Below are 17,120 nucleotides of genomic sequence, written 5' to 3' on the forward strand. Positions count from 1 at the left end.
AACTGGTTCAAAAGAAAGCTGAAAGGTGCAGCCCGACTGTCGATCAGGTGCAGCCTTGCCAGGGTTTTTTATAAACCATGATTAGGCTGTAGAATCCTTTGCAGGCTTTGGACTCTGCTCACATTTAACTGATCACATTCCCTCTTCAGAGCTGCTTCTCACAGAACATCTTTAAGCATTTGCTGGAGACAGAGTGAGGTTGAATTTTATCCAAGCATTGGATTTTCATTAAATTAAACAAGGAGAAAAATGAAGGAAGGGAATGGTATACTTGACGGAGATTGGGTGCACTGTCTGATTTCCATGTTCTCTGGGAAAATCCTGCTTCTTTTTAGTCACTTAAACATCTGGTGAGCTGTGACTTGGGGAAGAGCATGGCTTGGGAGAGGCTTGGGAGGCCTGTCCTAATGCCACCGAGAAATGGGGGGTGTAGACTTCCCCCTTCTCTGGGCATTGGTGTCCTTATCTTTATAATCAGGATGCTGAAGAGGAAATTCTTCTGGCTGCTTTGGGTTCCACGATTCTAGTGCAGAAGTTGATAGATTTTTTTTTTCTATGAAGGGTGAGATAGTAAATATTTTTGGCTTTTGTAGGTCAAGAGGCAAAATCAAGGATCTTGGGTAGGTATTTCTAGAACAAGAGAGCAAAGAAATGCCCATCAATTTTAATGAGATAATTTTAAATGTACTACTAATTATTGATTATATTTTTTTTTGTAATGCAGGTCTTCTAATGAGGAGAATAGACTTCTTGTATTTGTTTGCTTGCTTGTTGGTTGGGGGCAGATAGCATCTTGCTTCATTCGGATTCAGAATGTTCTCTGTCCTCAGGTGGATTGCAAATGCTCATCCACAGAAACCATTCTTGATTCATGGGCCATGCAGAAACCAGGAGTGGGCCAGATTTGGCCCACGGGATGTAGGGTGCCACCCCCTGCCTGGTGGGTCAGAAAGCCCCTTGAAGGAGTTAACAAAGGAATTGAATTAGAAAGAGGCGTCAGACCACCAGAAAAGGAAAGGTGTTCGAGGCCGATGGGGAAGCATGAACAAAAATAAGGCAGCAGTGATGGTATATATCACAGGTCATGAGGGCAATGAGAGCTCAGGAGGGTGAGGGGATGGGTTCTAGGTGAACAAGTCCTCAGGCAAATGTCACACAAGAAACAAAATGCATTCTTCCAACACCAACAAATTAAAACTTATTTTTCCCTAATCCGACCAACTATCCCACCCATGTCACATTCTCTCTATGGTTATTTTTACGATTATTTTATTATTAGTCACCATCCGTGGCCAATTTACTTTTTTAGTTGACTTCTTTGCTTCTAGTATTATACATGACCTGCTATCAAAATTTAGTCAGTGAGTTCTGATGGATAATATAAACAAATAACTCTGGGGGCTCAAGGTGCTTCTGAAGTAAAATGCCCTCTGATTTGTTTAAATGTCAGTCAGCCAGCCAGTGATCTACATTCAGGAAGATTTGGATGTTGCCTTTGCATTGAAGTCATGTTATATGCTTCATCAATTTTACATATTATAGAATAGTTTTACATTTTTGTAAGTAAATGTTAACGTCCAGTTTAATTAATTATGCTGTTGATATATCCCCAAGCAAAATCAACTCGTCACCCCCAGAATAGCCTGAAAATATGTACGCATTTCTATTGTGTAGTTTATGCAGGCTTCACTGGTGGGAATGATGCAGTACTTGTCCCACATTCTGTTTCAGACAGATCCCATGACTTGGTGGTCCAGAGAGGCATGTGTCCTGTTGCTTTCTGAGAGGTCTGTCATAGCCTGAGTTCTAGAAAGCAGAGCCTGAGGCAAGGCTTGAAGTGCTGAGGCTTCATGTGGGAGATGGAATCTAGGGCACAGAATGAGGAAAAGAAGAAAGGCAAGAAAGATGTGAACCAAGGTGAAGCCCTGTGTTGCCACACTGTCTATTGCTTTATAATGATATGAAGAGACACTTCAGTAGAACATTCTGCTCGTGCATCCACTGAGCCTAAAAGACATCTCCAGACAGTTTGTTTGACAGAACTCTGGCTTAGGGAAGTCTACGAGAGGGATAAGGGAGGGGAAATTCATCTGCCCAGTGCCTTCCCATTTCCTGTTTTTCCTTGGTCCAGATTCATATCCTGGGCAGTTAACTCCCCAGTACTGCAGGACTGAATCACGTGGTCCTTTTGGTGTCTCCTTGGAGTGCTGGATCTCATCACCTACTGTGGTGTGGTGTTTCATTTATGTCCAGAAGATGGAGGAGAGCCAGAAACTCCAGGTCTGTGGCTGCTTGGGCTAAATACATGGCAGTCGGGCTTCCCTGGTGGCGCAGCGGTTGGGAGTCCGCCTGCCGATGCGGGGGACGCGGGTTCGTGCCCTGGTCCGGGAGGATCCCACGTGCCGCGGAGCGGCTGGGCCCGTGAGCCATGGCCGCTGGGCCTGCGCGTCCGGAGCCTGTGCTCCGCGGTGGGAGAGGCCACAACAGTGAGAGGCCCGCATACGGCAAAAAATAAAAAAATAAAAAAAATAAATAAAAAAAAAATAAATAAATAAATACATGGCAGTAACCCAGGGGGAGGGTAACATTCCCTGAGCAAGTGACTGGTCAGTTCCTGGTGGTGGTGGCACAGACTGACAGGTGGGAAGCCAGTGAGGTTTGTGTCTGATCCAAGGTCACTGGTCAGATGCCGAGTTAGTCTTTAGGAGAGCTGCCTCTAGAACAAGATGAGTCAATAGGCTAGAGGTGGGGTTGAACTGAATCTAAAATGTGGGTGAAATCGAGATTTCTAGAGAAGTAGTAAATGGCTATTCCTCAGAAAGTCATGAATGACAGCAAGATACAAAGATGAAGACCTGAGAGGTGAAAATTTGGGACCATTCATGGGCTAGTCTGGCTGGAGTGGTCTCGGACTTATTTCCTTTGTGTTGTGTGTTTAGCACTGTTGTTGGCTACCTACCCACCATCGTCTCTGTCATTTATGAAACGCCAACCATCTAGCTCAAGTGTCATGCCCTCTTCATATGCCCACATACTTCAGGGAAAGCTGTCCCAACCCCAGCTCTGGAGACTGGATTTTGGTTACTCCCAACCCATCAGGGAGATCCCACGGCTCTTGCCAGTTCCTGGTTGAGAGATGGGCATGCAACCCAATTTGATGAGTGGAAAGGTGCTGAAGGCTTCTGGGAGAGTTTTCTTGTTGCTCAGAAAGAAATGTGGGCCTCTGGATTGTCAAGTCTGACTGTTATGCCTGGATCAGCTGTAGCCATCCTGGGGTGATAAGAGAAACCAGACTGAGAGCAAAGGAAAGACGTTAGAGATGGCAGGTGGGAGAGAAGTAAAGAACTTTGGCCTTAGATGAGATGTGGTCCATCCTGTCTACCAAATAAGAAGCTGCCTTACCTCTGGCCTTCAAGTTACATGAGATAATACTTTTCCCTTTTTGTTTAAGAAACTTTGAGTCAGGTCTTGGTTACTTGACTTTGTTACAATCATAATATTCTGAAATAGAATTAAATTCCCAGCAGATGGTAAGTCATTATAAAGGGGCAAAAGAACTGTCCTTTGTTCAAGAGGCTGCGATGGAATAAATACAGGTAGGTCTTTATTTCTCACAGGTTGGAAGCATAGAGGGACTCCTATATGCCAGTTGGATGCAGTAGAAGCAGAGTCAAATTGCAGGACAATTTCTTTAATCCCCAGGCTCTATCGTTTCTCATTGCCAATTTTTCTTTTCCTACTACAGGCAGAGATAATGTAAAGACCTTACAGGTTTCTTGTAAAGATTCAATGAGGTGTTTTATATAAAGTCCCTGAACAGTGCAATCAACCAATGCCTGCTTTTCCCTGTCAACAGCATGCTTGTTGACATTCTTCACATTGACAAAAAAGTACTTTTTTTCTACCATGGAAGAAGTTTTGACTTCTTCCATACATGAGGATATTGTAGAAAAGATGCTAACTTTACCTGTTTTGACCACATTTAATAGGAAATAAAACACTTTCCAATCATGAGATTCTATTACTTTGTGATCATTTTAATTTAACTGTAATAAAGGCATGTGTTCAATTGTCTGAGATCTTTTAATATTTATATTGTAGAACTTTTACCCTAGATGAAGATTAATATCCAGACTTTGGATAGTACCTTTTGGAGTGTGTCTACTCGTGTGGTCCTAGAGTTAACAATTAGTTATCTTCTCCCATCAAAATTTAATTTGGAGACTTGCACCAGGCTATGTCCACATGACATAAGTAATTTACATGAAGCACACTTGGTAGGTCTTAGACTGAGCCGTTTAAAGCTTTGGGCTGCCCTTGGTTTAATCAGTCTGGCTGGACTTGCTCCATATTGGATATGACATCATGGTAAGGCTCCATAAAACTATACTCTGTCCAGCTCTTCTGTGATAGCCCTTGAAAGGCCCCATTACCATTCTCTCTTGCGTTCTCTGCTCCAGTGGAAGAGCCACATTTATCTAACTTACTCATTCATCTCCCCACAGGGCCTGGCTCTCTGGGGACCAGAATGGCACAGCTGGACAGATGGGATGCATGGCACATCTCAGAAAACAGTTGTGGATGACAACAAGCCACCAATACTGTGCATTTGAAAATAATTCTTTTTTTTTTTTTTTTTTTTACAAAAGTAATATATTGTTATTGTAGGCCTTTTAGAAAAGGGGGGAAAAAAGAAACATCCTACTGGGAGACAGTCATTTAAAAAATGTGGTTGTGAAACTGTCAAAACCTATTCCCTCTCCTTCCTTCCTCTCGTTCTTTCTCTCTTTCCCTTTCTATACACAAAAATACATACACAAAGACTTTTTGTAAGAATGAGGAAATTGCATCAAAATATTTCTGCTATAAACTCAAAATGGGTTAAAGACCTAAATGTAAGGCCAGACACTATCAAACTCTTAGAGGAAAACATAGGCAGAACACTCTATGACATAAATCACAGCAAGATCCTTTTTGACCCATCTCCTAGAGAAATGGAAATAAAATCAAAAATAAACAAATGGGACCTAATGAAACTTAAAAGCTTTTGCACAGCAAAGGATACCATAAATAAGACCAAAAGGCAACCCTCAGAATGGGAGAAAATAGTTGCAGATGAAGCAACTGACAAAGGATTAATCTCCAAAATTTATAAGCAACTCATGCAGCTCAATAACAAAAAAACAAACAACCCAATCCAAAAATGGGCAGAAGAACTAAATAGACATTTCTCCAAAGAAGATATACAGATTGCCAACAAACACATGAAAGAATGCTCAACATCATTAATCGTTAGAGAAATGCAAATCAAAACTACAATAAGACCATCTCACACTGGTCAGAATGGCCATCATCAAAAACTCTAGAAACAATAAATGCTGGAGAGGGTGTGGAGAAAAGGGAACCCTCTTGCACTGCTGGTGGGAATGTAAATTGATACAGCCACTATGGAGAACAGTATGGAGGTTCCTTAAAAAACTTCAAATAGAACTACCATACGACCCAGCAATCCCACTACTGGGCATATACCCTGAGAAAACCATAATTCAAAAAGAGTCATGTACCAAAATGTTCATTGCAGCTCTATTTACGATAGCCAGGACATGGAAGCAACCGAAGTGTCCATCAACAGATGAATGGATAAGGAAGATGTGGCACATATATACAATGGAATATTACTCAGCCATAAAAAGAAATGAAACTGAGTTATTTATAATGAGGTGGATGGACCTGGAGTCTGTCATACAGAGTGAAGTAAGTCAGAAGGAGAAAAACAAATACTGTATGCTAACACATATATATGGACTCTAAGGGAAAAAAAAATGTCATGAAGTGTTAGTGTAGGACGGGAATAAAACAGACTTACTAGAGCATGGACTTGAGGATATGGGGAGGGGGAAGGGTAAGCTGTGACGAAGTGAGAGAGTGGCAGGGACATATATACACTATCAAATGTAAATTAGATAGCTAGTGGGAAGCTGCCGCATAGCACAGGGAGATCACCTCTGTGCTTTGTGACCACCTAGAGGGGTGGGATAGGGAGGGTGGGAGGGAGGGTGATGCAAGAGGGAAGAGATATAGGAACATAAGTATATGCATAACTGATTCACTTTGTTGTAAAGGAAAAACTAACACACTATTGTAAAACAGTTATACTCCAATAAAGATGTTTAAAAAATATATATATATATTTCTGCTCTCTTATATCCTAATTTTGCCTATTTACATATGTATTCTTTCCCCTTATGCTTATTTTCAAAGGTTGCATGTGCTCTGTCATCAGTATGCATCATGATTTATTGCATCTATTTCTTATTTTCCTATTGATGGAGATTCATATCATCTTCTACTTTCCTCCATTATAAGCAATACTGAAGTGAAAATCCTGGTCCACTACTACACATCGTCCTACCATCACCTCCCAAACCTATGAGAATCAATGGAGAGACTATCAGAGAAAACAAAAGCACTGAGCAAGGTGGTCAGTTACAACATGAATATATCAAAATCAGTAGCTTTTCTAATATACCAACAGGAATCGATTAGAAATTTTAATGGAAAAGGAGATTCCATTCACAATAGCAACAAAAGCATAAACTACCTAGGAATAAATAATTAAAAATATCTGAAGACCTATGTGAACAAAATTTTAAATTCTATAGAGAAAATACATGAAGACAAAGAAATGTGTCTGTTCGTGTATTGGGAAAATCAGTATTGTAAGGATGTAGATTCTCCTTAACTTGATTGATTTTGCCAACCTAATTCCCGCAGGAGTCCCCTCTGTATTTTGGAGGAGGGTGTGGGAGGGGACTGAACCTGTTTCCACGATGCGCCTCAGAGATCAGATCAGCAGAGGAAACGCATCACACACACCTGCCCCCGTTCCCGCTCCAGACTCCTGGAAGTGACACAGCATAGCACTTCAGAAAAGATCTACAGCAATGCTGGGAAACCAGAAGGGACCCTCTAGATGGACACCCATGATGAGAAATCCCTGGGAGAGCCGTGATTGGATTGAAATGGGAAACCCGCAGTTTACAACACAGAGGAGATTTTCTTCACAAAATAGGAACAGATTTAGAAGAGGTTCAGAGTCAGGAGAGGTGGATAAAGCAGGCGGAAAAGGACCTGGAATAACCCTCAGCAGGACTGTAGGTGCCACAGGACGGGCCAGGAGACTCGGTAATAACCCCCCCCCCCAAAGTGTTCCAAGCAGCAGGCAGCAGAAATATCTGCCTGTTCCCGCGCCTGGCAAAGCAATGAGCAAGGTCACCGAAAGGCCAGTGTCCCAGGTACCTGCTGACGTCACGTGGAGGGGAGGGTCCTGAGGCAACAGGACAAGCTGCGGCCCCGCCTTGCTCCGGTCCCCACAGGGAATGGTGACAAATACAGTAGTCACAGGCTAAGATGCACAGCGACCAAGAATCACTCGGCAGTTTGGAAAAGCCAACACTGTGAAAGGCCACCAGCATCAACAAATAGAAGAACGAGGGCTTCCCTGGTGGTGCAGTGGTTGAGAGTCCACCTGCCGATGCAGGGGACACGGGTTCGTGCCCCGGTCCGGGAAGATCCCACATGCCGCGGAGCGGCTGGGCCCGTGAGCCATGGCCGCTGAGCCTGCGCCTCCGGAGCCTGTGCTCCGCAACAGGAGAGGCCACAACAGTGAGAGGCCCACGTACTGCAAAAAAAATAGAAGAACGAACACAAATGGTCAGCATTAACAGGAAAAAGAGAAAAAAGAAAGCAAGTATGCTTTAGAGTTTTCTCATAAGAGTAAATTTCACTCTACCTTGTTCTTTTTAACATTATAAGTGTAGTTTTCAAGGAGGTACCACACCTTATGTAGCCATTACCTTGTTAAAGGACATCAAACTACTTCTGATTTTCCATTATATACGATGTGCAAAGATGACCCATGTACAAGCCTCTTTGAACATATATATATATATATTCACTATATTTAGTGAATATCTTCAGAGAAATGTGATAAGATACTGCAACCATTAAGAAATAAAGTAGCTAAATATATTTCTTAAAGAGGAGACATACCAACTATTTTTTTTTAATATTTAAGTTTTATTGAAATGGTATCATGTCCCAGGATTGATGTCCACAATTCCTTTTTCTCCTTGGTATTTATCTTTTCCTTCTTAAGATAAGCACTTTACGCGGGCCCTCACTGTTGTGGCCTCTCGCGTTGCGGAGCACAGGCTCCGGATGCGCAGGCTCAGTGGCCATGGCTCATGGGCCCAGCCGCTCCGCGGCATGTGGGATCTTCCCGGACCGGGGCACGAACCCGTGTCCCCTGCATCGGCAGGTGGACTCTCAACCACTGCGCCACCAGGGAAGCCCCCAACTATTTTTTAAAAAACACTTATTTTATTGAAGAATAGTTGATTGACAATGTTGTATTAGTTTCTGCCATACAGCAAAGTGACTCACCTATACATATATATATATATTCTTTTCTGTATTCTTTTCCACTGTGGTTTATCTCAGGATGTTGAATATAGTTCCTTGTGCTATACAGTAGGACCTTGTTGTTTATCAATCTTATATATAATAGTTTGCATCTGCTAATCCCAAACTCCCAATCCATCCTTTCCCCATACCCCCACCCCCTTGGCAACCACAAGTCTGTTCTCCATGTCTGTGAGTCTGTTTCCATTTCATAGATAAGTTCATTTGTGTCATATTTTTGATGCCATATATAAGTGATATCATATGGTATTTGTCTTTCTCTGACTTACTTCACTTAGTATGATAATCTCTAGGTCTATCCATGTTGCTGCAAATGGCATTATTTCATTCTTTTTGATGGCTGAGTAATATTACATTGTATACATGTACCATATCTTCTTTATCCATTCGTCTGTTGATAGGCATTTAGGTTGCTTCCATGACCTGCCTATTGTAAATAGCACTGCTATGAACATTGGGGTGCATGTATCTTTTCAAATTATGGTTTTCTCCAGGCGTATGCCCAGGAGTGGGATTGCTGGATCCTATGGTAGCTCTATTTTTAGCTTTTTAAGGAACCTCCATACCGTTCTCCATAGTGGCTGTATCAATTTACATTCCCACCAACAGTGTAGGAGGGTTCCTTTTTCTCCACACTCTCTCCAGCATTTATTGTTTGTAGACTTTTTAATGATGACCATTCTGACCGGTGTGAGGTGATACCTCATTGTAGTTTTGATTTTCATTTCTCTAATAATTAGTGGAGACATAGCAACTATTCTATGTTAAAAGGTATTTGGGAATGACATTTCTTTTTTGTTTGTTTTTAACATCTTTATTGGAGTATAATTGCTTTACAATGGTGTGTTAGTTTCTGCTTTACAACAAAGTGAATCAGTTATACATATACATATGTTCCCATATCTCTCCTCTTGCGGGGGATGACATTTCTTGAATTTTGATTATTTATTACATCCTAATCCATACAATAGTGACCTAATCAAATAACTTTAGGATGCCTTTGAAAATATTTTTTTTCTTGGATGAATTAACATTATTCTAAATTAGACACTCTTATTCTCAACTCTTATTTTGATAAAGGCAAATGTCTTGTCATATATGCCTCAACATTTTAAAAATTATGAGTATTGCAGCCATATTCCATAGGGTAATTCAGTGTGGAGCAGGATTTTGGGACTTGTTCACTTACTCACCTGTGACACTGAATTGTTTCAAAACTATTTTCTGAGGAAAAACTTGACCAGCCCTGCCTGTGGGCTAATGGGAAAAAGGAAATGCTATAAGTTACACAATTCTTCCTGAGCAGTTGACTTGCTTCCCTTCCTGTGGACATTGTGAATTGTGTAGCTGACCTGGCCGTCCTTTTCCCATTGGCTTCCTGCCACATTGTGGGTCACAAGTTCACACTATGAGGTGTGTTTTAAGCATCATTCCTGTTCTCTGTTTATGTCTCTGATGTGTTTTTCTTTTTAATTCTTCTTTTACTTCACTTGTACTTTTTGCTATTTCTTGTATTTTAAAGTGTCCTTATAAACCCATTTAAATTTTTTCTGAAACAAAGTATGAGAAAGATGAATAAGTAATATGAGTGGTGGCTAAATAAAAAACATCCAAGCATATCACATCCAAGCTCGAAGTTATACTTCCTAATAAATATCAGCACCTTCAAAATATTGACCTTGAGGGACCATAGACTTGTTTGCAATTGACGCTGTTACTGATGAAAACATCTTTGAAACTTCTCTTTTAGAATTTCCTCCTAGCTTTTGGCACAGTGTGGAAACATTTCCATGGCTGTAAGACTTTGGGGTCATTTCGGTTTTTGGAAAAAGACCAAAGTGTTTCATGGTGAAGCCTGATGACCTAGATGCCTCATCAAGCTGGGTCATCAAGTTGGCTTTTCTTTTTTCAAATATAACATACAGTATAAAGTGATAAACTATTTTTTTTTAATTTAATCAATAAACTGGCATTGAAAGTGTATCTCGCGGAATAGTTTCCACGGAGCTTACGTTGTTAGGGGAAGGGCGTGCCTTTTGGGGAAGGGCGTGCCTTTTGAAGAAGTGCATTAATTTGGATGTATTTGCTCTGATGTGTTTCTTCAAAAGCATCTCACCACCTCAACCCCTCCCCACAAACTGAAGTAAAAGACAAAGTTCAATAAATTGTTAGTCGTGGTGGTTAACACGTCACAGGGAAAGTACATGTAGGGAATAGAGAAAACGCTTGGGGTCCTGGGTATCTTCCCACCAGTCTGCAATTCACCTAAATGCCACAGGAGAGATGTGAGTTTTGTCACACATGCTGGGGGCATAGGGCTTCCTTCCTACCTTTCAATTGCTGATAAGAGTATCATATAATCATATATGGGTGGAAAATCTGAAACCACTTTGCCTGTAGTGAAGGACTTTTTTTTTTTTTTTTTTGCGGTACGCGGGCCTCTCACTGTTGTGGCCTCTCCCGTTGCGGAGCACAGGCTCCTCCGGACGCGCAGGCTCAGCGGCCACAGCTCACGGGCCCAGCCGCTCCACGGCATGTGGGATCTTCCCGGACCGGGGCATGAACCCGCGTCCCCTGCATCGGCAGGCAGGCTCTCAACCACTGCGCCACCAGGGAAGCCCATGAAGGACAATTTTTGAAGCTCTGCTCATGTTCTAGTCCTCTAACTGCTGCTCACGCACAGCAAGTCTCTTTTGCTCTATGTTACATGTTTAACACCTTTGCTGTAGCATCCATGGCATTATAGAATATTGTAACTGGAAGGAGCCTTAGCGATCACATGGTCTGTCAGGCTACAGGTAGGTGTAAGACTACTGGGTACATGAAGGTGAATCACCTATGCTTCACATTGAACTGTATGCTTGTGTTGAATTTGCTTCAAGAACTGTGAAACAAATTCAAAATTAACAGCAAAAAAAAAAAAAAAAAAAAAACACTAAAAAAAATAGGAAAAGATTCTTTAAGAGAGAGGGATCCCCATTTCATCATAGACAAGCTCTCTAATAGCTCTCATGTATTGGATGTGTGAATTGAGAGCAAGTCTGCATCAAATCAGGTAAGGAAGATGCAGTCAAATATAAGTCACCTCTCATGTAGGGGATTGTTTCAGTACCATCCTCTATCAATGCTCACACTGGGACTAGTCAACCTTTCCAAGCTTCAGTCTCTTTACTGAAAGTGAGTATAGTAATACCGTAGATGACAGGTCTTGAAATATTTTATCTAATGTGCTGAGCATCGTGAGTGCAATATGGTAGGTGTCTATTAAATATGACTTCTCCTCCTTTACATCATTTACATATTAAGGAATGATTCATTTTAAAAGAAATGCCTTGGAACATTTCTTGGTTGCTTGTTGTAGGATATTCTTGGAATTCGGGATTTTAGATCTAAGTCTTGAGATTTAGAAAGAAGTCTGAGTTGAACTGTCAGAAATCAAGATAAAAGAGATAGGAAATGCTAAAAACATTTGAAATGGTAAAAATGCAAAAATCTATGAAACGTGTGTCCAGTAGCAGCCAAACAAATCTGCAGATTTTTTTCTTCCAAAGATGGTAGTGTGAGAGAACTGACTATATACATTGGATAGTAACTCCTAATAGTCAATATAATAGAAACTTCCTTTTCCCATGAGGTGCATTGTTTCTAGAGTATACAGAGTAGACAGTTTGATTTATTTTCTTTGTTGTTGTTTGAGTTTATTTAGCTAGAAAGATTCCTATGCAATTTATATTCAACAAGCCACCAATCTTCTTTTTAGTAGCACAGTGTCTCTTCCGTAGGGATTCCTTATGGATCCTACAGGAAAGCAAGATCTGATAAGGCCAAACAGCTTCCTAAAGAGACTCATGCTTTATAAACAATGCAGTAAAAGATAAATGTACATATTCTTTTTTTAAAAAAAATTTTTTTTTAATTTTTTTATGTGGTATGCGGGCCTCTCACTGTTGTGGCCTCTCCCGTTGCGGAGCACAGGCTCCGGACGCGCAGGCTCTGCGGCCATGGCTCATGGGCCCAGCCGCTCCGCGGCATGTGGGATCTTCCCGGACCGGGGCACGAACCCGTGTCCCCTGCATCAGCAGGCGGATTCTCAATCACTGCGCCACCAGGGAAGCCCAATGTACATATTCTCGAAAAATGAATTTAAGCATTCTTTCCTGGAGATTTGTTCACTTTGGGAATCTTTAAATTGTAGCTCAGGGTCCTAAAAGGTGAATTTGTAGCAAGAGGTACCTTGATAGAGTACAGTAATTTCAGGATTTTTTTTTTCTTTTTAATACCACCAAAGACTTGTGATTTGAAAGATTTTTTTACTAAACTGAATTCACTAAATAATAATTAATTGGTTCCATCTGGGTTATGACTGGTTTTTCACTTAAACATGACCCCAGATTTAAACCAATGATCCAAGTTTACCATAATATTATGAAAATGCATAAATCATTACTTTAACTGTAATGCTACTGCATAATGAAGTTAAGTAAGTATTGATATGTAGGCAGTAAGCACCATTCATTGCTACAGGTAGCTGTTTTAGCTATCTCTCTGTAGTATGGTCTGAGTGAGTAGGTTCTTTTTAAAGAGGGATGTCTTCTGGGCTCGGGTCAGAGTCAGGCCTACCAATTATGTCCCAGAAAATTCCATGACGAAGTAGTTTGTCAAAATGCAGTAATTTTTGGAATCTTTTCCAGAGTCTTCTTGGAGCTTTTGGTCAGCATGAGAACATCAGTGTCACCATGCTGAGTGTACATAATTCCAGGTAAAGCAAAGAAAATCAAATTTTAAATTTGTCTTCCATCACCTTATTATGAGCAGATTACCAATATATCTCTAGAAATACTGATACAAACTTATAAGCCTGCACTTTCCTCATTTGCTAACCTGGAACTTTAGGCTGAAAGTCACTGGTTTAGCAGAAACAAAAGTTGAAAACTTTGGTTCTTATCCCAGACCAGTTATTAATAAACCAGGGACCTATGGCATCCCTTCCCCGCTTTGAGCAACTTTAGTTCCACTAAATGTAAATGAAGACCTTGAACTAGATGACATCACCAGGTCATGCCCAGTATCCTAGGGCAGTAAATCCATCCTGAAAGCTCTCATCTGTTATTTTCTAAGAAGAACCTTTTGTAGATATTTTGCTGATTACAGATTATCCTCACTTATTTCACTGTATAATGGAAAAATCACACAGAAAGATAAGTATCATATTCCTTAGCTGGGTGTAGGAGGAGAAATTTCCTCTCTTACAAATGGTATATGCGGAATTAATCCATTTTCATTTACAATGCTGTTCTTAATCTCTTTCAAAATGGCCATCCATGGAGTTCCGTTAGGATTTGTTCAAGTAGTTACAAGTATTTTTCTGTTTTATAAACATCGGAGACCATGGTTTATATCATTTCTACATTTTCTCAAAGTGTACATTATCTGCCTCAGAATACCCAGAGAAGTTAAAAAGCAATGCATATTCCTTAAAGTAACTGACTCAGATGTTTGGGAACCTTTATTTCCACTGACCTATCACTAAAAGACTAGCAAACGAGAAGTGCACTCATTTTTGTTTCCTGAAACTGTTTTTGGTGCATTCTAATAAAATCATGATTTACTATTGAAAGGGTTGATACATATTGGCACAGCTCCCTGGAATATGCAGAATGGAAGAGAAAAAAATAATTCATCAATTTTTAAACAAATATTATCTGCCCCTAGTGTGGTAAAAACTTACAGTATAGTAGCTCATAAAATAACTTTAGCTACTGTTTATGAACCTTTGTTACTTGCTAAGCATCGTGCCAGTTGCTGGGTATACATTATCTCTATTTAGTTGTCTCAGCAACACTAAGGGGCAGATGTTATTAATTTCTCCATTTTACAGATGAGGTGACTGAGGCTAATGGAGTTTAATTAAAGTGGTTTGCAAAACTCCTCACAGCTAATGAAGTAGTGGAGGCCAGTACTTATTCCTGTTGTAGCATCCAGACTCGAATCCAGATTCTATTTTACTACATAACTTGCACAGTCGACCCTCTGTACCTGTGGGTTCTGCATCCATGGATTCAACCAACCACTGATGGAAAATATTTGGGAAAAAAACCTCCAAATCCCAGAAAGTTCCAGAAAGCAAAACTTGAACTTGTTGCCAGCTGGCAACTATTTATATTGTATTTACAATGATTTACATTGCATTTATATTGTATTAGGTATTTAAGTGTCCGGGAAGATATGTAGGTTATATACAAATACCACTCCATTTTATATAAAGGACTTGAACATTTTTGGATTTTGTTATCCACAGGTGTCCTAGGATCAATCCCCCATAGATACCAAAGGGATGACTATATCATATGCTGCTTATCTATGGTGGGAAGAGTAACAATCATGTTTCTTTCTACATAGACTCCTGGTACGGTTTTCCAGTGATCATGCAGTGACAGGTACCATCTTTAGAACCTCCTCCTGTTGTGATGATCAGCCTCAGCAGAGCTGCCCTGCTGCTACTGATCTGACATGGCTTTTATATTTTCTACGACCTTAACATCTATCCCTGTCATTCCTGCTTTCTTTAACCCCACGCTGTTTCCCCTACCAAAGTTATTTGGGGGCTGGTTGTTTGTTCTTTGAGTCATCCTCTCACAAACCCTTTGCCTCGTGAGCACCAGTAAAGGGGAAGAGTAACAGAATAGGTTTTAAAACTGAGAGAAAAACAGTCCAATTTTATATCTGGCCCCAATTCAGTGGTCCTGATAAAATGTGAAAATCGACTTTCAAAACTGGAGAGAAAGATATTTTGCTTGTCTGCCCTTGGTGAAGTCTTCTATTTATACAAAGCAAGTCTGTACTCAAATCTATGCCTTTCAAATCAGAGCCTGGATGGAGTTTCATTGACATCTGTAATATGTAGGCTAATTTGCCTGGATGAGAGTCTGTGATTTAATACTTGATGAGAAATTTACAGCACTAACCCTCATCTCAAGCTAAATAAATGAACTTGATTCAGATGAGGTGTCTGCTTTGTACTCATTACCCAGGGCACTGTATAACTGCAATGCTCTGGTGGTTTTCTCTTCATAACAAACCTCATCTATGTTTTCTTGACTTTACTTTAGAATGTATATTTTTTATTAAGTGATTCTCAGTATGCTTACATTTGTAGTAGATTGAATTGTTGGCCCTAGTTTTTTGCTTTTTGTCAGTAATTTTGCAATGCCTTCCCCTTGACTTCGAACTTGGCCATATGACTTGTCTTGGCCAATGGGAAGTTTATCACATTCAACCCAAGGAAGGGCTTTAAATATGCCTGTGCAGTTGGGTCATCTTTTTTGCACCCCTACCATCTCCATGAGAAGAACATTTTCTGCTTTACCCTATGATCCAAGGAAACTGAGAGACCTGTAGGGCAGCCCCACAGAGTTGCAGCCTGAAGGAGAGGCATCCCAGCCAACCCACAGATTTATGAGAATAAATAATTTTAAGACAGTGACTTTTGAGGTGCTTTGTTACACAACAATAGCTGACTGATTCAATATTTTTCTAATCTATTTTCATGGTGTACTCAGGAGAGCACTGGATAAAGAAACTAGACTTTTATCATTGTTTTGTCACTATCATAGTGGTTTTATGTAAGTTACCTTTTTTAATTTCAGTGTATCCTGATCAGTGAAATAATTGCATTGAGGCAGGGGCAGGAAACAGAGCTTTATTCAGTTCAGAACACCTCTGATGTGGAAATATCACCAACATGGTATTGGAGTGCAATTTCTAAAATGAACTGGCACACAAGTCAATGGAACCTATCCTTCTGGTCATAAGGAATTTGTATATCCTTTCAGTAGGAAAACAGGAGTGTTTGGAAGATTTTATTGATGTAAAAGGAGGGATTTGATATGTAGCTACTATTTTACCTCTCACCACTTTGGCTAGTTAGAATCACTGAATAATGTGATTATGGAAATCACCAGAGACATGGAAGATATTTCTCTGCTTGTCTTATTCCTTTCATTGTTTACGATTCACTATTAGAAAACTCTAAATAAAACGAATTATTACTTTCCCAGTCATGGATAGAAGAGCCCACATCACTGCCCTTTATTACCTCAGTCCTGCCAATTTCACATTTCTGTTGTCAAAATCTGAATGCTAAAATGTTTTCAGTTCAAACTAATTAACAAATTAGATTCCAGAGGTGGAGAAGCCGTTGGGCATAAACTAAGGTCCTGATCTGTTTTTCAGCAGTTCTCTTTGCTTTGCCTTCACTGTATGTTGGATTAATCCCCAGGCTGACTCCTTCATGGTCACAAGGTGGCTTCCAGCAAGAATTCAGAACATGTGCTTCTATGTTTATACCAGGGGTGGGAAGAACATAGCTTCCCACAACCATTTGAACAAACGTCTTCACCCTCTTCTCTTCATCTCTCTCAACTCAATCATTCTGGCAAGAGGTATGGAATTTTCTTAATTGGCTTGAACCAGTTGGGATGCATTCTGGAGCTTGGGGTGGGTCAATCCTATACAAAATCAAATTGCTGCTGCACAATGGGAATGGTATGGAATGAATGTTGGGGAGATAAACACATTGTGGTCTACAAAGCAAAATATGTATGTTCAATTTATTTCAGTGTGTGAAATAGCTAAAC

Source organism: Kogia breviceps, chromosome 5 (assembly GCF_026419965.1).
Source record: "Kogia breviceps isolate mKogBre1 chromosome 5, mKogBre1 haplotype 1, whole genome shotgun sequence".
Lineage (NCBI taxonomy): Eukaryota > Metazoa > Chordata > Mammalia > Artiodactyla > Physeteridae > Kogia > Kogia breviceps.